Genomic DNA, 22886 nt, shown 5'->3' with positions numbered 1-22886 from the left:
GCCCACTGTTCCACCAGGTCAATCACAGTCTTCTCTGGCCCCTCTATTTTGGAATGACCTCTTATATTCTTCCAATAGATGGTCATCTCATTAAAGGTCACCAGATCATCAATTGACTGGATCAAATTACCATGCTTCCTGGGTTTGTTGGTTGCACAAAGCATGCCTCATTTCTTACAGTTAATCAGGTGTTCCACGAAGCCATTCCTGACAAAATCAGTCTGTGATTATGATCAGTTCTTTGAGTTGGTAGTGCACCGCAGTGAGGATGGCTTGATAATGGCCATCAACTCTGCTACCTGACTACTTCAGGGTCCTATTTTGTAACCAACAGAGGGTTCAGGGGTATAATTCACCCAGACATTCACAATATCAGCCACTAGTTCTTTTTCTCCATTATTACCAAAATGGTAGGAGTACCCAACCACATAAACTGTGGGTATCCCCTGACATGTCTTCTTCATAGACCTTGTGCAGGGAAATTAGGTACGCCTCCATATTCTTGTTGGTCATTTCACTTTTCCAATCCTTGCACTAGTGGACTCTTCTTGCTTTGGCCATATCTGACATCCACAGGAAGGCCTTGCATGGACAGAATGCAGGAAGTAATTCTGGAATTACTTACGTTCCCTGCCCAAATTCTGTCACTTTATGAGTCTTGTAAGGGTTAGTGCAGAGTATCGACATTGATGTGCTCCCATTGGATGAATGATAAGTAATTTCTCAACAGCCACACCATTGCCAGGAGTGCCTTTTCACTGTCATTGAATTTGTCCTCCTCAGAGGACAAAGTTTTGCTCACGTACGAGATGACTTTGTTGACCTGGTTGTACTTTTGGTACAATACTGCTGTTAGGCGAGTGCCTGAGAACCCTGTCTCCAAAAATAACTCATTGTTCTTTATGGGGTAAATCAAACAAGGATCTTGGGAAAGGCTTCTTTCTTTTTTAGCTGTTTAACTACTTCAGATTGTTCTGGACCCCTCTCCCACTTGACTCAAATGGAGCAAGGGTCGCATGACCTCTGCATAGTCTTCAATGAACCTCCGACTATAATTAGTGAGTCCAAGAAGACTTCTTAATTCTTGCAAAGTAGTAAGGTCTTTAATTTCAGTAAGGCTTGCACCTTCTTTGCCTGGGGATTAAGACCCTCAAGGGTGATCTTGTGCCCTAAGAAGTTCACTTGATTCTTACACCACTGTGCCTTCTGAAAGGACAGTTTTGCTCCAGCTTTCTGCAACTGGGTCAGAACATAGTGCTTTTCCGCTATATGTTCCGCCACAGTAGAGTTCTTGAGTAGAACATCATTTACATAGGCCAGGTTTCCCCTTTTGCCCAAATTGGGCATGGTCGTATGCAGAAAGATGTTGAACTTGTTACCAGTGTGTATCTATCAAAAGGGGGTTTGGGTCCACATACATTGCTGCCCCCCGAATGCAAAGGCAAGCTTGTATTGGTCTTCCCTTCTCATGAGTACTGTCCAGTAGCCGTTGGTCAAATCAATGGCTGTGTATACCTTTGACCCTTGGATCTGTGCCAGTCATTGATCGATGTAGGGAAGTGGGCATCTTGACATGTGAACCAGTTTGTTCAACTAAATCAGGCCTTCACATAGTCTCCGTAGGCCATTTGGTTTGAGTATCCCCAGTACAAGGTTTTTAAATGCACTGTAGATCAGACAAATTATCCCATGAGATTCTAGGTTCTTAATAATCTATGTGAATGATCCCATGGATGCGAGAAGTAACCAGTATTGTTTCACAAATACTAAAGCCATCTCAGGTCCATGAGTATGGTGGTTGAATGAGTCGATGTGCATCCACAGTCCACTGAAAAGATATCCTAGAAGTCCAGGAATACACGTTTTAGCTTTTGCTTTTGCTCCTCAGTCTCACAGGCATAAGCAAGATTGATCCGTTATGCGACCATCTGCTTGAAACCTGTAAACATGTCAGTGGTATCCTCCAGTTGAGTCGAGAAATCTCTTTTTATGGTGTTAACCTGGGCAGGAGATTCCACGGATTTGAGGTTATTGTTATGGACTCTGAATACTACTGCATCCCTCCTGATGTCACAGGTCACTTCTTCCACCCTATAAGGGCAGGAAGAGTGCACAGGAAGTCATTCCCTCTCCCCCCGCCTGGTAAAAATATTTTCTGGAGGAATACTGTCGCCAATGTCAAAATAGTTGTTTGGGATTGGTCAAAGGATTTCATTACTTAAATCAATAGAATAATGTTAGGCAAAAAAGGTGTCTGCAACCAAAGGGTCGCTGTTATCCATCAATATTCAAATAGTGTCATGTTCTAGGTCTACTAGAGGTGTCGGTTTTAAAAACAACTTTGTTCTTGTAGATGGAAATTCAAATGTATATAGGCGTCCTGATGTTTGAGGTTCTGTACTCGCTTAATTTGGCAGGGAATAGTGAATTGTTGCACCTGTCCTGGGATGGCATTTCGCCATGAACTTCAACCGTATAAGCCAGCAAAAGCCATTTCGGTGTCGGCAAAGCCCATAGGGTTACCCCCAGTCGTGACCTAGCTTTGTTTTAATTAGGTCCAAATTGATTGCAAATTGATTGAGAATGCCACTATCTAAATAAAAGGCATAAGGGACATCTCTCACAACCCAACAATTATGTTCTATGTTTTTGTTGCCATTGAAAATGTTTTACATATATCTGCTAGGAAGGAAATGTTTGGAATTTTGTGTTTCCAGACCCACTTCTCATTTATCAATCAATGTCTGATCTTTTGGGAGTTTCCTGCATAATCCTTCGCTGATGAAACTTTTTCCATCATTCAGGCATACTCTGGTGAGCACAGGCTCCTCCCCCTCATTTATATGAATGGGGAAAACAGCTGATTGCTCTTTTTTCTGAATGTCATACTTTGAGCTGATTCCTCATTGGCTTTTTTCATGGCGCTCAATGTTTCTTCTGATTTGTGGACAGGTGTACAATTTCAGTGTATTCCCTTTCAGTGTGGAATGACACTTAAAACTGGTAGGAATGTTGATTTTGAAGAATAGCAAAGGGTTCTCATTACCAGTTTGTTCAACTACCGAGATGACAGTGAAGTCTGGGACCTGGTTATTCTTGAAATGGAATTCTACTTTCTCAAACCATTGGTCAATTAAATGGCAGGTACCATTCATGCTGACATAATTGGTACTCAATTTTAGTTTTATAGGCTAGTTAGTCTGGGTCCAGAGGACCTTATTTACACAGTTGATCAGAGGTGATACTCTCCTCAAGAGATCGTTCCCCAGTACACAATGTGTGCCCTTTTGAGTCACGACTATCACAGGATGTTTCAAGCAATGTCGCCCAATTTTTATTTCCAGATCTGCAGTCCCTTAGACAGAAATGTCATTCCCATTAAAATGTTTGAGTTGTTGGGGAGAGGTATGAGGGGAATTTGGTAGCCCTCCCCCTTCCTGAGCTGGGTTGGTCAAAGGCCTTTTTGGACAACAGGGTGACTTGGGATCCAGTATCCACCAGAGCTGATAATTCACAATGACCCTGCACCTTGACCAGTGCATACAATTTGCCTACCATGTCCACAAGGGTGCAAAGAAAGTGTGAGTTATTTGCCAGACTGGCGGTCCTTTTCATGATATTGAATTCTGACACTGTGTGATCTTGGGCGATTTTCCATGTCGGAGATCGGGAATCTGTACGTAAAATTTTACAACTAACATTTCTACCTTGTATGGCTTGCATTTTGGGGTTGAAGAGTTTCATGATCTGGATCTGTCTCCATACTTACTCTGTCCAACTGAAAGAGAACATTTGCTTACCTGTATCCACTCAGGACTCTTCTCTATCAAAGGGGATTATCTTTAGCTCCTCCACAAAGCGGATTCTTCTTTGGCCTCTCAATCCCTTTGCTCTTTGGGTTCCAATGTCCGGTGGTAGTAGAGTCACTTTCAGGCTGAGAGGTTTCCAGGGGTTCTGTCTGGGTGACAAAGGAAGCTTCCTCTAGGGTTTGGCATCTCCCATCCACCCGGGTGCCCTCCTCAGGAATCTGTGGCTTGTCGGACATTTCATCCCATTATTTCCCCTAATCAGGCATCAGACCGGGTAGTTGGGGTATTCTGGGAAGCAGGGTTATGTTGATGGTTCGACTGAGCCCTCAGCATGTGCCCCATGTCATTGGTCATTTGCTGGATCTATCGCTCCTGGTGTGAGACTTTTTCAGGGTTGTAGGGAGGTCTCGGGTCACACCTCTACTGTTCCCAATAAGGGTAACTGTCCCTTCTCCCAGAGTAGCTCAGGTACTGGAAATGTCCCCCATAATTTTCCATCCTTATCCTATCTTCGCCCGGGTTCAGGGATCTATTGTCTTGGAACTGGGGAGAAAGAGGAGGATTATTCTGGAAGTTCAGATTCGGGGGGCATCTGGGTATAGAGTTCTGGTTGGGAGGTAGAGTGATACTTCTCTCCTGTAGGAAGTTTAGAGGGATGTTTCCTGGGGCAGTACTGACCTGGTTGTGTCACTCCTGGGCCAAATACGTGTATGCATACCTCAGGATTGGTTTTGTACACTTATACCTAGGGCTTACATATGTAGCAAGCCTATTCATTCCGGTGCCGGGATGGTCTCTTCTGCCTTCCATTTTGCTTGTTGTCAGGAGGGGTATTATTAGGCCCCCCATCTCCAGGTCCAAAGGAGGGGTAGTTCTCACCTCTGCCATCTTCACAGCATCAGGTGTGTTAGGGGTTTTGGGGGTGTTTTTATTCTCAGTGGGCTTCTGGACCGCATAGATCCTGGCAGCTTGTTCAGTTACCCAATCCAGGGCCCTGTGCTCATGACAATAACATGCCAACTGAGTCAAAATGTATTTGGGGAGAGTATGAAAATAGGTGGTCATGAACCCCCTTGTAGAGGAGGAGCCAAGTACCCCTACTCCAGCTACCCCGCCTACATTACCTGAGCAGTATGAACCAAATTATGTGACATATACTACACCAATCAGAAGGCAAGAAGAAGAGCAACGACTCTGTGCAGTACCCATAAGAATGCCTATACCTAAGAGAATATGGAAAGTACATTGGGCCTCATTACGACCTCGGTGCTAAACCATGGTGCTATTAGCACCATGGTCCATGCCGGGGTCCGCCATGGTGAATGGCGGAATTACCGCCCCATTCCAAGGTTTGCGGGGCGGTAATTCCCCATTCACCATGGCCCCTTCCCCATTCCCATTTTTGGCCCATAGGGCTCAATGGGAATGGGGAAGGCGCTAATTACGGCACCGTAAATTAGGGTGCCGTAATTAGCTCCTAGGTCCCTTTGCGGGTTGGTTTTTTAATGCCTGCTAAAAGAAGGCATTAAAGTGCAACCCACAAAGGGACCTCGTAATCAGGCGTTAAGGGTTTAACGGGGCCAACACCTTTTATGGCGCCGTTAACCCCTTAACGCCTGGGTTGTAATGAGGCCCATTATCCATTAAGGAAACCATACCTACATCCAAGACAATATGGCAGTCATTTGAATGCGATTCCTGATGAAACAAAGAAACTGAACGACCAGGGTGAATGGTGATGACACACGAAACTGAATCGATTCCATAGATAGAAGATAATCAGACCTGAGAGGCATACGATTTATGAAGAATGAAGAAGTACTAAGGATAAGTGACATTTTGGGATCAAGATGAAGAAACTTATGTCACAAACGTGATGAAGATATTTAGTTAGTTTAAACATGTACAGATGCAATGAAATGCAAGCAGCAAAGCAATCATGACGCCAGTCAAATGCTTATAGTAAATAGATTGCGGCAAGTGCCAACCTATACATATACCTCATAGATACATATGAATTGAACAAAGAATGAAGGTTCCACTACGTATATACATGTCTTGAACAATGAGGAAGGCCTCAAATTCAGTGTTGCAGTTACAAAAGCAATTGAATTTAAACAGAATTTATTTCAGCTAAGGAGTTGGATGCGCCAAAGAGCCATGGTCTTATCAGAACTGAAATTGGCTGACATTAGATAAAATTAACGTGAAAGAACAGAAGCTCCTGTTCAAGAAGGTCAAGTGTAAACAAAGACGTCAGAGGACTATTGGAAAATACAGTCAAATACACGAAAAAGGCTCAATTCATGGTGTCCAGTCACGTGCTGGAAGAAAGTTGGACGCATGAGGAGATCACACCTACGCACGGAAGCCATACAGTACCCATACTCCTTAAAAAATCCCAGAGAACAGTACAAACTCAAGGCCAACTTCAGACACTAATTGACACTGAACCATTGAGGTGATGATGGAGTGTCCTTTTGGTGGGAAGCTGGAATCGAGACAAGCTCACCCACACCTGGTTGTTCAGTCTGCATGCTACTCACGTAGATTGAAATGTATTGACGAGGCTAGTACCCAACCAATGGTAGAGGGCCATGTAGTTGGGGGTCCTATAGTTGTGTAGCCAACGGGATGTCATACATTTAGTGATGTTCATAGTGGCCATTTTGAAGGGAGGGCTTAGTTGTCCCACCTGTTGAGACACAGAGAAAGATATAACCTCCAAAGTCATCCTGAAGGGCAAGAAGAGACGCGATAAGAAGAGAATGATCAAGCAAGTGCACCTCTAGACAAAAGGAGAGAACCAAAGAGATGGAAAGGAAAGGAAATAAGGATAAAACTGATGAGATAGCGCTCATACAGAATGAATGGTTGGGAGGTCAGATTTTACTTAAACGCAATGGTAAAGGCATCGAAGATGTAAGACAAAGGGTAGCTCAAGACGAACAAGACAGTAGAGGCAAAGAAAGGGAGGAACAATTGAGAGACGAAGGAGCAAGAAGAAAAGATAGACAAAGACGAGAGCAGTTATATCAAGATGAGCAAGCTAAAAAGCAAGAGAGAGCAGAAGAACAAAGAAAGAGTGATAACACAAGAACAGCTGAGGAAAAAGAAAGACTAAAGGAGAAAAGAATAGAAGATGATGAACAGGAAAGGATAAGAGAGAAAAGAATACAAAGGCAAAGGGATGAGGAAAGGAGAAGGGCAAATGAACAAAGGGATATAAAAAGGAAAAAGGAAGATAAAATTAGAGAAGAGGCGAAAAAGCGCAAAGAAGTTGATGACATGGAACGCAAAAGGAGACAGAGAGCACGCAATCTTGAGTATTTGGAAAGGGAAGTAAGAGATCCCAATCCACGGATAGACTGGGAAGACATAGAGGAATTCTTTCCAGAGTCTGAGCCATATCCAAGCACTTCTGGAATAATTCTGGAAGATGAATTTGATTTGCAAAGCATTGGGAAAACGATCGATAAAGTATATCACAAAATGCCAGCCCAGAAAAAAGCAAAAAGGAAGGAAAAAAATGAGCGTCTTGAGAGTACGCAGTTGTATGACACGGAGGAAGCCTCTTGCAGTACGAGACAAAAGGAGCTGTCATTAGACAGGTTAACAATAAACAGATAACAATGAGAGGAGTTGCACAAGTTGGGCACAAGAAGTATCAGAAGAAGAAAGGGAAACCTACTTGAGGGAAGTTAGGAGTTTTATATGTGAGTTAGAAGAACATTTGCCTTTGGATAAAGAAGTAAGATGGTCACATTTAAAATTACCTATGCCTAAGGCTCAAAGCCACTGACACAGTCAGACTAACCTCAGGGACAACCCCATGGTCAGAGGGGGGAGTACCCGCCTTATGTAAGCAGGATAAGGTCCTTGCCAGGTAGACGGTGATGTGGGAATCTTACTCCAGCAATAGATAGACAAATGATGAGAGATGAGAATGAATTTGAAGCATCGCAGTTCCCCTTGTTAGAAAAAGGAGGCACAAGACCACAGTATATACCATGGCCCAAAATGGACAGGGAAAACTTAAATTGTAAACGCCCAAATGTAACTTCCGGCGCTGGAAAATGGATACATGAGTTAGAAAAAATGACGGGAGGGAATACATTAGCTATAGGAGATATTAAAGGTCTTCTAATCGCCATACTTGGGGAAAGAGCTGATGATGTATGGAAGCGAGCAGGTTACCATGGTGTTACTACAGTCAACATCGCGCATGATGGAGCGCTGTTTAATAACTGTAGAGCAGTGATTTGGAAAGCTCTTCGTGCGCTATATCCGGACACGTCCAATATGGGAGCTATAATGACAAGAAAGATGAAAGAAGGAGAGGATCTGTTGCTTTATATTTAAAGTTTTCAAGACGCATGGGCGCTTGAAACAGAAGAGGCGTGGGGGAACCTTGTACCTGCATTTTACCATATATTTTGCCATGGGCTGACAGGGAAAGTGCATAAGCAGCTCAAGAAATGAGTGGGGGCAGAAGCAAAACCATGGTCGGAAATTCAGTTGACCATCGCACATTATTTCAGACTCCTACACGGTGAGAATCGCAAAAAAGACGATGCACGAAAAGGTGAGAAAGCAAAGTTAATGCAGAAAAAGTTATCCAAATATGCTATTGAAGGGGCAATGTTAACTAACATGGGCGGATCAAACCCACAGCAAGCAGTACCTATGTCACAAAGAAATAACCAAAGACAGTTTGATCAGAAAAATAATTGATATGCTCCAAGAGGAAGGGGATATCAAGGGAGAGGTTGGCAAGATAATCAAGGATATTGGCAGAATAATCGAGGACATTTTCAGAACAATCAACAAGGGTTTCAGAGTTTTCAAAATAGTAATCAAAACATGTAAAATGGGCATATGGGAAGACAACCGCTTGTGTGTTGGATGTGTGGAATGACAGGGCACATAGCTTGTATGTCTAGAAGCCAAGGGATGGTACAGAATGCTCAGTTTGCAAGACAGGGAATGCCAAATTTACCTGCAAAGTCACAGCAGAGCGGAAATGGAGTTGCGCAAGATCAAACAGTGCAGCAACAAATGCCAAGAGTGCAGCAAGTCTTGCAAACACAGCAAATGACAGGTAATCATCCGCAAGGACAATAGCAGCAATCTCCTATGCAACTTCAGCAAAACACAAACACAGAGCAGCCTATGATGCATAGAATAGGAGGTGTCACTGTTGATGGTTGAAATCCATTCATGAGTGAGGGAGTGAGGCTGTACCCACAATAGGACAGCTCACTGGGAGACCTGATTTGTTCAGTCCTATCTATTACGCTGAATCCTTGTGAGGAGCCGAGCATAGATGTAATTATAGGCAGCAAAGCTTACTCCTTCCTAGTGGACACGGGGGCAACACGCTCGTGTATACGTGAGGGCACGTTTTTTATGTTTGGCAATGCAATGAAGACTCAGGGCTTTACAGGAGCTAAGAGCCTTGTTCCTTTTACAGAAGAATTACCAGTCTCTATAGGAGAGTGTGATATGAAGGTGCCACTGATTTATTCAAGGCAAACACCTGTCAACATATTAGGACTAGATTTAATGACAAAAAATAATGTGACCATTTCATTTACAGATGATGGCATAATATACTCAACACCGGGAATGCATTATTTAAACGTATGCAAAATGATCAGGGCATACGCAGGACAAATAGCACCTAGAGCAATACCATTGGAACCCGAAGTGTTCCATTATGGGATATGCATTCTGTTAACATGGCTGCCAGGTCTAGTAGGAAGAACCATGAGAATACCAGATGAGTTTCTCTTTGGACCACAGATACCCATGGATGAAGAAGAAGGGCTAATTTTCCCCTGAGCCTTAGAAGCAGCTATAATCCGAGGAAATATGACTTTGCTTGATGGAACTGATGACAAAGTTAGACGATGGTGCACAGTAATTGCCATTGAGGAAGCCTGCAGAGTGACTGGCGTCACTGATGAACATTTGTTTGGACATGACATATCTGATGATTTTGGGATATTTGAAATGTGAATTACTTATTGGGTCAAAGCAATTAAGAGAGAGGTGCTGCAGAGAATGATGCTAGCAAAGAAGCGTCCTGAATATTTTGATGAAGATATGGCAAAAGTGCCAATCTCATTGTGGACTACAGGCCCCTGTGACGTAGGCTTACTGAAATGAATTGCGGAAGTGAAGATTAAATTGAAACCAGGAGCAATTTTACCTCAAGCACGACAATATCCCATGTCTCGAGAGGCAGATGAAGGAATTTTCAAGACAATTTCCGCCATGATGGACTAAGGTATCTTAGTGACGTCAGAGTCACCATGTAATACGCCAGTTAATCCTATAAAAAAAATCAAAGGGGGGGGTCGTGGCATTTAATACAAGATTTAAGGCCAATAAACAAGATTGTAGAGGCCGAGTTTCCTCTAGTTCCTAACCCATTCACAATTCTATGTAATATACCTATTGATGCACAATATTTCACGGTAATTCACATGAAAAAAGTGTTTTTCTCAATCCCATTGCATAAAGACTCACAGGATTTGGCATTGTTCACTTTTAGACAAGTACAATTAAAAAGCACAAGGCTGCCGCAGGGGTATTGTGAGTACCCATCGATTTTTAACAGAGTACTCCAGATGGACTTGAGCAATATTGCTTTAGAAAGCGTTGTGCTGCAATACGTAGATGACTTTTTAGATTGCAGCACCACAGAGGAAGAGTGCATACACGATTCGGTTCAGCTGATGATTATACTTGCTGACAAAGGATATAAGGTTGACAAGGAAAAGCTACAATATTGTCAACAAGAAGTGTTGTACATAGGCCAATTGATTTCACATGAGAGAAAGAAAGTTACTCCTGAAAGAGCTGTGGCCATTTTAAAAACAGCCAAGCCACACACGATAAAACAAATGCAGAGTTTTCTAAGATTATGCAATTATGTTCGAGCATGGGTCTTTGACTACAGCTCGCACACTATGTTGCTTTGCAGGCATTAAAGAAAGCACAGGCTACGAAAGAAAAAATTGTGTGAACTGAGGCAATGGGTAAGGGTTTGACAAACTGAAAAATGCCATTTGCACGGCCCGAGTTTTCGGGATTCCCAATTATGCAGAGGAATTATTTTTATTCTTGCACACAGATGGTACTTTTATGACAGCAGTACTTATACAGAGAACTACATTCGGGTACAAACCCCTTGTATATTACAGTGGAATTTTGGACCCAGTAATGAGAGGTCACTTTCCATGCAAACAAAGTTTAGCAGCTGCCACATTCACTGTAGAGAAACAACAGACATAGTGATGGGATGTTCCATAACATTATTTGTTGAAGATGCATTATTTGCAATTTTAGAAAAACCAAAAGGCACGCTGACTACTCAAAGGGCTTCTGCCGATGAGGTAATCATATTGATTCCAATGATTAAAATAGTGCAATGTTAAATAGTGAATCCAGCTATGTTTTTAGCTGAGCCAATCACAAAGGAAAGCCTATACACGATTGCACAAACTATGAAGAGTTCTATGATGAGCTCCCTAGGGTAAAGGAGAATGCACTCGCAGGAGGAGAGATTATCTTCAATGACAGTTCTTCCAGAATCAATCAAAATGACAGGCAAATATATACAGGTGCCACGGTAGTGAAACATTTGGCAAATGGAGAATTTCGAGTGCTCGTGAGTCCTCCATTACCATCTCATTATTCAGCGCAAGCTGGTGAATTATTGGTGTTGATACTGGCAGTCGAGAATCACACAAACCAGGAAGTGAAAGTATACAGCGACTCAGCCTATTTGACGTCGACGGTGCACGCAGGATCAGCATGCTGGAAGAGGAGGGGCTACCTCTGAGCAGACAGCACGCCAGTGCAGCACGCAGCCTTATTGGATAGGCTCATTAAGGCACTACAACTCCCAGTGGGCATAGCAGTCGTGAAATGCACAGCTCACACAAAAGGGACAGATTTTATCTTGTGCATAAATCAAGCAGCAGATGCTGAAGCCAAGCGCGTAGCAAATATAGATATAGAATTGATGAATGTTCAAACCATTGATGTAAATGAAAGAATGACTGTTTTATTAAATATGGACGAATGATATAATCACATGCCTAAAACACAGATAGTAGAACTCCAAGGGGAGACACTGCAAGAAGAAAAGGACTTATGGAAGCAAAGAGGGTGTTCTTTAAACCCCTCTAAAGCATTGTGGCGAAAAGACAGCACTGGTAAACCAGCAATGCCTATAGCCTTATTAAAGATAGCGCTAGAACAGTTACACTACCCAGCACATAGAACTAGGGAGAATCTTGCTGTAACCACTGCCGAGGCTTGGTTTGTACCAAACCTAATGTAACATGTTGCATTTTCTATGGTAAATTGTACTATTTTCCAGAAGTTCATGGCTGGGCATACACTACGCACAGTGAGGGGGGTGATCCCAAGACCAAATGGCCCTTTTCAGCTCTTGCATATCGACTAGGTCAACATGATACAAGTTTGTAATGGATACAGATACCTTTTAGTTGTAGTATGTTCTTTCTCCAGATGGATAGAGTGAGGTCCATGAACGAAACCCAGACTCTACCTTTGAAGCCTAGTTTTTGGTGCGGGAAGTGTTTCCTAGATGGGGGGTTGTGTGAAGTAATGAGATCGGATAATGGAACGCATTTTGTTAATCAGTTTTCGAGCACCTCATTTTGCTGCTCTGAATTAAACATAAGTTTTCTTCGGTTTATCATCTGCAAGGAAATGGTATCTGTGAAAAGCTAAATGGCCTGTTAAAGGAAAGAATGGCTAAATTGAAGCTTACTTTGAAAAAAGGGTGGTTGCTCTGCCACTGGCATTGTATCCAATAAGGAACCAACCAGGTTCTGACCACCATGTTACGCCACACAAGATTGTGACTGGCAGGAGAATGAGAACTCCTTTAATGCCTCCATCCCAAATTAGAAGTGATGCTCTGCCAACATCAGAAGTGTTAGGACTTGAATTGCAAAACTACTTGAACTTTTTAACATCTAGTTTTTCAGTAATTTCAGGACAGTTGCAGAGACGAGGGTGTATAGTAGTACAGAACACAGAAGGAGATGCTTCAACAATCCAAACTCCAGAATTTATACGCCCAAGAATTTACAGAGGGGACAAGATCCTGATTTGTAATCACACAAGGAAAAAGTAGGACGAACACTGCTTTTACGGTCCTTTCATTGTTGAGGACGTCACGCCATCTGCTGTAAAAGTGCAGGGTAGGCGAGCTTGGACCTTCCTGGGTGATACAAAGATCTACATCATAGGGACACCTCTGCTTACACCCCTCCGCAAAGAAGCTACAATCATCGGGGAAGAACCACAGCATGTTCAGACGAGATCCATGATGAGGAAGAAGGACGCATAACCTGTCAAGTGGAAAGAAAGAAAAACCTTTAGTTGGACTGTGGCTTAATTTGGACACTCCCTTTTTAGCTACAAATAAAAGGGTAAAAGGACACATTCGAAACCTATGTGCATCTTAGTTGCAGGGTTAAGGGAAGATCTGCATTATTGAGAACCACAGTATGTTATTAACTTTGGACTAAGGCATGCTTAAAACCTTGATACGAAAAGTGAAAAAGGTTATTAACTTTGGACTGAGGCACACTTAAGCCTTGATAAAATTAAGGATATGCCAAACTTTGATCGTGGACACAGCAATTGGAAAAGAATACAGTATCCAGACTTGTTACACACAGAGCTCTTGTTTGGAGTTACTCATGGTGTTACCCAGTGATGACCTTTCTAGGCACATACTTTGAGTTGGAATTGTGTACTTATCTGCGACTGGTGGGGAAAACTTGTCGCATACCAGATTTTCTTGGCAATACTGACAACGAAAAAATGGTTGGACAACTGCTTATAATCATCACCGAAGAATTTTTTAAATTGCCTGAGTTCAGTGAAGAGAACACAAATATCCCTATCACCCGACGCAGCTCATAGACTGGTCAGTGTGGTGTTCTTTTGTTTAATTGAAGACTACCCACATCTCCTTGGAAGGCACACTACAAATACTACAAATTTGAATGTGATCCTGGAGGGCATAATAATCGCATCTACATGATCCGACAGTGGCTGATTTTACCGCGGCCGGAAAGTTTGCATGAGTAAATGTGCGAACCACCAAATGTTTGCACCAAAGGTTTGCGAACACACGTACTTACCCACACCCCCACCCACACCCACAACACACCCATGACACACCCCCCACCCACACCCTCAACATAAACAAACCCCACTTTCCTTTTTCTTCACGCTGAGTCCCTGCAATTCTGGTTCCCTTTCACTTCTGTGATCGGGAACCGGCACCGCAGGGTGCTTTTTTGTTTCTTTTACGGGGGCTGCAGGGTTTTCCCCCGCAACCCACGCTCACTATACTACAAAGTATAGTGAGCAGGGTGTTGTGGGGGACACCCGCGCAGTCCCCATTTGTTTTTTTTTTAATTACCTGCAATGCTACCATCAAAGGTTCAAGCTTTTGGTGTTTGAACATTTGGTGGTAGCATTTGTAGAACTTTTTGTAGATACAATCTTTTTGTACAATACCTAATAATCCAGGTGGCAATCTATTCTGAAAGAAACCACAGAGCTGTATAGAAACTTTTCCTCCGAGGGACAGATCGAGGAAGTGAAAAACCATTAAAAAACTTTGTTCATGCTGTCAGGGAAGCTACAATGTCATCTGGTCTGAAGCAGATTTGCGGTATTGATTGGGAATTAGTTAATGAAGCAGAGTTCATCGCAGCTCACAGAAATCATCTTTTTTACCAATAAAGGAATATTTGCACCATGATTGGTGGAAATAATTGGTTCCAGAAAGCAGCTAAGCTGATAGAGGATGAATGCTGCAGAAAACGAAAAGTTTCCAGAAATAAATCTAAAAATACAGTGCCATTAAAGATATTTTTCCTTCCTTAGCATCAAATGATCGAGAATGGCAAATAGAGCAGCAGCTTCGTGCTACCACAAGAGGACAGACGGTCACATTGCCCTAGAAGCAGGTGCTGCTGGCTAACGTACCATTGTGTTGTTTACACATGTATTGTATTCATATTGATACTGCTTTCACTTACAGTTAGAACTGCTTTCTATATAGGAGCAAATGATACAAAAGTTCCTATATACGTGTCTGAGCAGAAAGAAAAAGTAAACCTGGCAACTATGAAACAACCCAGGTCATTTATAGTAATTCCCGTCCCTAAATAAAATTGACAGATACCTGAGATTGAAATGGATGTTGTGTTAAGTATTTCAATCAGGCGATACACCCTGGTCTCAGCCTACTATGCAGCACACAACTATATATATATATATATATATATATATATATATATATATATATATATATATATATATATATATATATATATATTGGTTCAATATTTGAGAGATACACCACTCATATCACACCCCTTATTCAAATACCTTGGGTCACAATGGACCAGGAACCAGGCTGGTTGGTAAAGGTAATATTTATTTATTTATTTATTTATTTGGAAATTCAAGAAAATCATACACTTTTTGATATATGGGACAGCAATCACCAATGGGGTGACAATAACAAATAGGAATGTGAACAATGCGCTTAAATTAATCCTTTGGCAACACAGATAGAAAACACCAGACAATAGAGATACTTTAGAATTTTTGGAAAGATAGCACTCAAGTTAGGATTTCCCCCTGCAATATTCCTCAACCCACTAGTAATCAATTCTAAATAGATATAAGGAAGCAGCAGATAATCAGGAATGAGGAATAAGAAACACAATTCAAATCCAACCTTCCCTCCCCAAACAAGAGAGAAAAACGGATTTGAAACCCTTGCAATGTTAAAATGACACTCAGAAATGGCTGAATAAAACAATGAATGTGTGCAAAAATCCTTAAATCAGTACAAATCTTTATATGAGCAACACTGGAAAGTTACAAGCCGTCATAAATAATAGATTTAGCAAAAGCATACAATTAGAACATGAATGGCAGATTTAAAACAGTTTGCACTCAAAAAGACACGTTGGAACTTCTGCAATTCCCGCCTGAAATTAACCAAATGGTTTTTGATGAAAACTGATGAAATTTGGAGTCCTTTTTTTTAGTAGGGGGATAGCTATGGATCTTAGGTACAATCTGGAAATGAAATGAAGTATCTAGATATTAAACTGAGGGAGATAGGTAATGTAGATTAAGAGGCGTTTTTAGAAAAATCGGGCCGTGAAAAAGGAAAGAAACTCAGTGTGGACAAGAACAGTTTTACTCTATACTAGATCATCCAGGCTAGAATACCAAAGCGGGATAAGCTCCAGGGTTGATTCATGAGTTCAATCCTAGTTCCCCAGCGCCCGCCCTGGTGGAACCAGTCCGATCACTCAAAATAGGATTGATAGCTTAGGATTTAAAAGACAAGATAAAAATGACTAAAGAAATGGCATTTAGCAAGATAAATCAATGACAGGGTTGCAATAAGTATTCTAACAATGTTACAAGTTAGTAAGTTAAGGATAGGATGGTTTAGAGATTGGGATAGGACAAGGCAAGGAATACTATGGTTTTCTATGGTTTGGACTGTCAAGGGTTCTGGTCACCAAACGGATATGGTCTAACAAAGGACAGCTGGGCAAACTCAGTGGGACAGATCAGCTGGGCAATTCTGGTCACCGGACTGCACTGGACTGGCACTTCTGGTTACTGGATACTACAGATCAGCAGGATGGCAGCTTTACAGCAGGCATGCATTTAGTGGCAGTAAGCCAGGCTGGTATTAGGATGCTTCCCTTGGGTATTGGGATTTATTTTAGAATTTGAGGTTTCAGATTGAGGCCTTGCTGGGAATGGGCTCAGCAATCCATACGCCTTGGCTTTGCAATGGAAATCTGGAATCAAGATAAAACAGGATGAAGGAAACAGGAACCGGATGCCATGCAGAATTTCAGGAAGAGAGTCAGGAATCTGTCTCTTGAGTGCTAGTTAGGGACCCTTATTTATAATACCAGATTACATCATTATAGCATACGAAGGGGCAGGATTCACTACCCACACCCCGAACAACAGGATTGGGCAGGGGCATAGTCTCTGCCTTGCTCACAATTGGTTAGATATCAGAAAAGTGATGTCATGTTTATGAGGTGGTTTTTACAGTATCTAGACACTCCCACATTTACTTTACTGAAAATCTAATTTTGCCACAAACAGATATTTATGCAGTTGCAACCTCTTAGTAACTCAGATACATAGGTTATATATTTTGTGCTGCACAGATCAGTCCAATCCTCAAGTCTGCGGGACCTTGCTTTGTCTATCTGATACATTTTGGTGATATTAGGCCTGAAAGATTTGGTCTAAAATTCCCCAATTTTATGCACAGATGCGAATTGTCCCCAGGGATGCATGTACAAAACTTTATGTTTGCAACATTAATACTTTCCCCTTTAAACTGTCTTATTTTATAACTTCTGTTCCCCATGGGGTAATGAGTTCTATCAAGTTTTAACAGCAAGAACATAAAATTAGATTTAAAACTATGACCTTTTCACATGTTTACTAATTCTTGCTGCAGAGTTAAAATTATTTAAAATGTTGGCTTATAAAATAGCCTTTGAAACCAAAAGGAAGTCCATTGTCACTTGATCATTTTTTTTCTTTCCTCAAACTGACACCAACTGTCACTTCCTCCGAGGCAAAGTTGGATATCCAGTCTTAATTGAAGGTTTTAGTGCCCCTTCACACTTGACAGGTGATTGAACCAGCCTGCTATTGTCTCAGCCTGGAGCACAGACTAATGTCTGAAGAGCATGTGAACTTCCTTTGTCCTGACCAATTTAAAGTTTTTGAAGCTGGCAATTAGCGCTTTCCCGTGCTGGAAGTTTATGGTGTGCCTGCAATTCTAAAGGAGGTTACAGGGCTAACAACTGGCATAACAGTTTTTTTAGAGCTTGCCAACTCAGCCCAGTTGATTTAAATGTTTTTATTTCCTGATTTCTGAGTCTTGATTTATCATCTTCATCAACTTATCATCACCAGCCACATGATCCCTTTACATTGCTAAGTAAGCAGGCTTTCATTAACAATTTACTTTTAAATAGGCCATTTTTTCTTCAGTCAGCAAAACCCATTTTACCTCATGTGTTAAAAACTGCTAACATTTGTTGCATTCATTTCGATTTGGCAGCCCCATCTGCCTTTGTAATACTGCCTTGCAGCCAAAGTCATTTTCCTGGAAGCATGAGTTTTACCTGAATTATGATACATGAAACTGACCAGGTTCAGATAGTTGAAGTTCTTTTGAAGACAGCTAATGTTTGATACATTGTGGAGAAATATGCGCGCTTTCCTGTGTGAGTGAAAGCAGAGTCTTTGGTTAATTTTTCAAAGTTACTTTTGACAGGGGTTGATATTCAGAAATTAGACCGGGTTCCGCTGAGACATAATGGATGATCCTGGGCATTGCAGGGCCCTTTTTTATCACAGTGGTTTCATAAGGACTGGATGAGTTTAGTGTCAAGCAGCACTTTTTAAGGTTGAAAAATGTGTCATTTTAAAGGGAATTTTGGGGGTTTTCAGCAAGGCAATGCTGCCTATTTCACTTAATTCCATGTGAAACGTTGCAGAGCACACTTGCAAACTCCTGCGGTGTGTACTCTGTTCCACCCCGCCGGAAATGTGTGTGGCAGAGTGGTGCAGCCATTATCTTGGTGGTTGTAAAAACACAATTTTGACATCCTGGCATGCACAGGAGCCAGCACAGCCATATTGCTGTTTCTTGCGCAAATGCAGCATAGTGATGTGGTACAGCACAGCTGAGTGGGTCAATATATCCTACTGTTGTTAGCAATACATCACACATAATACTTGTTTCAAAGACTACTTTCGAACGCTGGATACAGGGTGGGCAAAACAAGCTAAATAAGGGATTGACAAAGGTTGGGCCCACACAGATAATGCATGCAGACACACCAGATCCATTGACAAGAAGCCCAAGCACAAGTCCCACAAGACAATTGTGTGCAGAGATGATAGCAGAATCAATATGGCTGTTTATAGCCATTGCCAGAAAGAGGCAGAGAGATAAAAAAAAGGACTTGCTGAACTTTCTTCTACTCAGGGAACCCGGATGGATGTTCCTGCAAATCAACCAGCCAGAAGAAGTTATACAGATATGTTCAGAGATGTGGTTATAGCAAACTACAAAAAGACTTTGAGAATTAAAAGAAGCACCCAAGAAGACAATTATGAACAGAATGATTATCTAGACAGCACAGCACACTTGGGAAACAACATATGGTACCAACACATGAAAGAAGTTGGAAGAAGGACGTCAGAAAAGACTGCTTTGTATGTGCACTCCTGCCTTACAGCATGTAGAAGTCAAAAATCTTCATAGCAATTGAAATTGATGTCCAGACAGCACATTGCCTATTGCACATAGCATTTTGTAAGACAAGACACCTACCCCGCCTACATTACCTGAGAAGTATGAACCATATTATGTGACATATACTACACTAATAAGAAGGCAACAAGAAGAGCAACAACTCTGTGCAGTACCCGTAAGCATGCCTATACCTAAGAGAATATGGGAAGTAAAGTATCGATTAAGGAAACCATACCTACATCCAAGACAGTATGACGGTCATTTGAATGTGATTGCTGATGAAACAAAGAAACTGAATGACCAGGACGAATGGTGACGTCATATGAAACTGAATCGATTCCATAGATAGAAGATAATCAGACCTTAGAGGAAGATGATTAATGAAGAATGTAGAAGTACTAAGGATAAGTGACATTTTGGGATCAAGATAAAGAAACATATGCCAAAAACGTGATGAAGATATTTAGTTAGTTTAAGCGTGTACAGATGCAATGAAACGCAAGCAGAAAAGCAATCATGAAGCTAGCAAATGCTTATAGTAAATAGATTGCGGCAAGTGCCAACATATACATATATACCTGATAGATACATATGGATTGAATAAAGATTGAAGGTTGCACTACGTATGTAGCAGTCTTGAACAACGAGGAAGGCCTCAAATTCAGTATCACAGTTACAAAAGCAATTGAATTAAACAGAATATATTTCAGCTAAGGAGTTAGATGAGCCAAAGAGCCAAGGTCTTATCAGAACTAAAATTGTCTGACATTAGATACAATTAACGTGAAAGAACAGAAGCTCCTGTTCAAGAAGGTCAAGTATAAGCAAAGACATCAGAGCACTATTGGAAAATACAGTTAAATACACAAAAAAGACTCAATTCATGGTGTCCAGTTACTTGGACGCATGAGGAGATCACACTTAGGCATGGAAGCCAGACAGTACCCATACGCCCTAAAAAATCAGAGAGAACAGTACAAACTCAAGGCTGACTTCAGTCACTAATTGACACTGAACCGTTGAGGTGATGATGGAGTGGACTTTTTTAATTGGTGGGAAGCTGGTATTGAGACAAGCTCACCCACACCTGGTTGTTCAGTCTGCATGCTGCTCACGTAGGTGGAAAGTTATTGACAGGGGTTAGTAGCCAACCAATTGTAGAGGGCCACGTAGTTGGGGGTCCTATAGTTGTGTAGCCAATGGGACATTGCCCATTTAGTTGCCCCACCTGTTGTTGACTATCCAATTTTTTCTCTCTGTTACTCTATACAGATACTACACCTATACCTAGTAGTTAACTTAGAGCCAATCCCGCTTCCCGATAGGTTTTAGAAGCTCGCCACGTAGGATGATGCTGGTAATGACACAGGTCTACATGTCAGTAGTGACACATTTAGTCTATAAAAATGTTTTTTCTTAAATCAGTTGAGAGTTGAGTACCGAGCGATTGCTAATGTTCGTTGTACTCCCTGTTTCACTTACTTATATTAAAACAGATGAACTTTTTGCCAAGCTATTTGTGTCATCTGAATTATTGAGGTTTGATTAAAAACTGCATCACCATCCATCTCAAGGGTATTGCTACTCATCTTAAAGAGCTGGAAGACCCCATGTTCATCCGCCGGTAAGTCTGAGCAAATGCTTGCTTTACCTCCTGTACAAACTCCCTCAGTGCCTGATCTTCCCCACTTTGAAAATTATATGCAGCCCTACGGGCTTGTTGTAGGTTTTGAAGTCTGAAGAAATGTTTCAAAATTGTTGCCTTATATGTGGACCATTTATAATGATCCTGTTCCTCCAGTCCAGTAAAGAAATTGGAGTATTCAGGTGAGAATGTCCATTTAGCAAATGTTATACAATTTACATAATTTCTGTTCTGATATGATGTCATCAAAGTTCCAAGTGTTTCCACCCGAATACTTGCCATTCTTACGGTATGGGGTCAGGAAGCTCTTTAATTTCCTTGGTCTGCCTCATTGGGTCTTTAACAAAGCCCTTTCTCTGTTTTGCTCACTTGTTCTTCCTCTGCACCTGAGTCCATTCATTTTCTGAATCAGAGCTGCCATTTGGACTCTATTTCCTGTCTTCTAGGTGGCCCCTATCTCTGTAAGATTGGGAATATCTCCCAGACTAATAGGATCTGGAATCCTCATGCCGGTGCCGCACTGAACTCTCAACGTCACTTTCCCTGTTGTTACATTTAGGATCAGGGTAAAAAACAGTTTCTTTATCTCTCCTTACAGGGAGTCTGGGGAAATCCCCCATTCCCCTGAATGTACAGAGGTATTTAGTATGCCCTTCCTAGGATGAAGCTCAGACTTTTCTCCTCCAGTGAATCAGGCAAGGTTGTTTTAACTCTGACACCAAAGCCTAGTCTCGAGCACCATGCTCTGAGCCACTAATCGATCCTTCAATTCCTTTACTTCATCCTGAACTGTTTCATTTTCTCTTTGGGAGTCCTGTATTATGCGTGTGAATTACAGGTGCTTGTTTTTCAAGAAACTCATCTCTTTCTCTAGCGCGACCCCTACAATATGCTGCCTGAGACAGGTCAGCTTCTGCTTGCTTCACACACACGCCCCACAAGCTCCACGTTCTCTTGCTTAATTCTGGTAGTTTTCTGAGAAACTGACTTACCATTTTCTGCATCCATGTTTAACTTTAATGCATCTTGGTCTTTAATCAGTTGTAATTTCTGTTGCTTCATAATATTTATATCCTGAATCATTTTATCAAACTCCTGTTATGAGTCCATCTCTTTCATGATGAACTGACTGTTTTCCATTTTCAATTCATTGATTTGTTGTTTGAGGGTCGCAATATCATCTAACAGCCCTCTATTGTGACTACTCTGTTTATTCAATTTCAATTCGTCTTCCTAAAGCTTTTGGCTTCATCTCTGGGGAGTGCAGGACCTCCTCCTTCGTGTCCCCATGACTGAAGCTCATGAACAGCGAGATCTGCTGGAACTGCCAGGAACAACTGCCTCAGCTACAGCTCTTCTTCGTTAACAAGGTACTGTGGAAACTCAGTCCGGAAATCTTTGCGCCATCGAGAAAGTATGTGAAACTTTCCTCAACTATGAAGGCTTGTCCTTCCCTTAACATTGGTCAAACTTTTCGCCTAGTCAAATTCTTCTAATCTCTGTGGCAAACACTTAACCAATTTCTACCAGAACTGTGCTATCCTATACAAAATACTCTGAACCATTGACTTTGGCCCAGGCCTATTGAGAAGAATTTCTGGTTGTATTTGACTGAAACCCTTTGCCCTGCCTATGAACGTATTTGGGCTGTTTATTCTTATAACCTTGTCTTTTTACTCTTTTAATAAGTATCTGAAGTGCCATTTTGCTCCCACTTCATTGGAACTAAACTTGTTCATTTAATTACCGGTTGTATTTTTGTGGTTTATTAGTGTGTGATATTGAGCTGCTTATGCTAGTGTAATGTTTTCTAACTGACTGAGTAAATAAATGTACATTCTTTTACCAAGAAACCTTGAGTAAGTGTATATTTGAATCACTGTATCTGTGGGTCCTTTGTGTAACTTGTTTTACTGCTCACTTAAACTCTTGAGATAAGTCTGGCTGCTCAGCCATCGCTACTTTACTGTGTAGTACGGGCTTGTACCAAAGGTGAAATTGTGCTTACACGTGTAGTCCTAATTGCCTG

General features: G+C 41.6%; 1 long non-coding RNA gene across 1 annotated transcript in view; it reads left to right on the top strand.

The window, feature by feature from the left end:
• The window catches only part of LOC138528407 (uncharacterized), a 285421-nt gene extending 262747 nt beyond the window's left edge, over positions 1 to 22674 (top strand). Inside the window, exon 4 of the long non-coding RNA XR_011284135.1 lies at positions 22097 to 22674. This is a non-coding gene — a long non-coding RNA (uncharacterized lncRNA). The remainder of the gene's footprint in view (positions 1 to 22096) is intronic.
• Positions 22675 to 22886: the final 212 nt, after the last annotated feature.

The sequence above is a fragment of the Ambystoma mexicanum genome, chromosome 7q, assembly GCF_040938575.1.
Source record: "Ambystoma mexicanum isolate Mex_15411 chromosome 7q, UKY_AmexF1_1, whole genome shotgun sequence".
NCBI lineage: Eukaryota > Metazoa > Chordata > Amphibia > Caudata > Ambystomatidae > Ambystoma > Ambystoma mexicanum.
The sequence above is the reverse complement of the archived record's forward strand: the minus strand, read 5'-3'. Positions and strand labels throughout refer to the sequence as shown.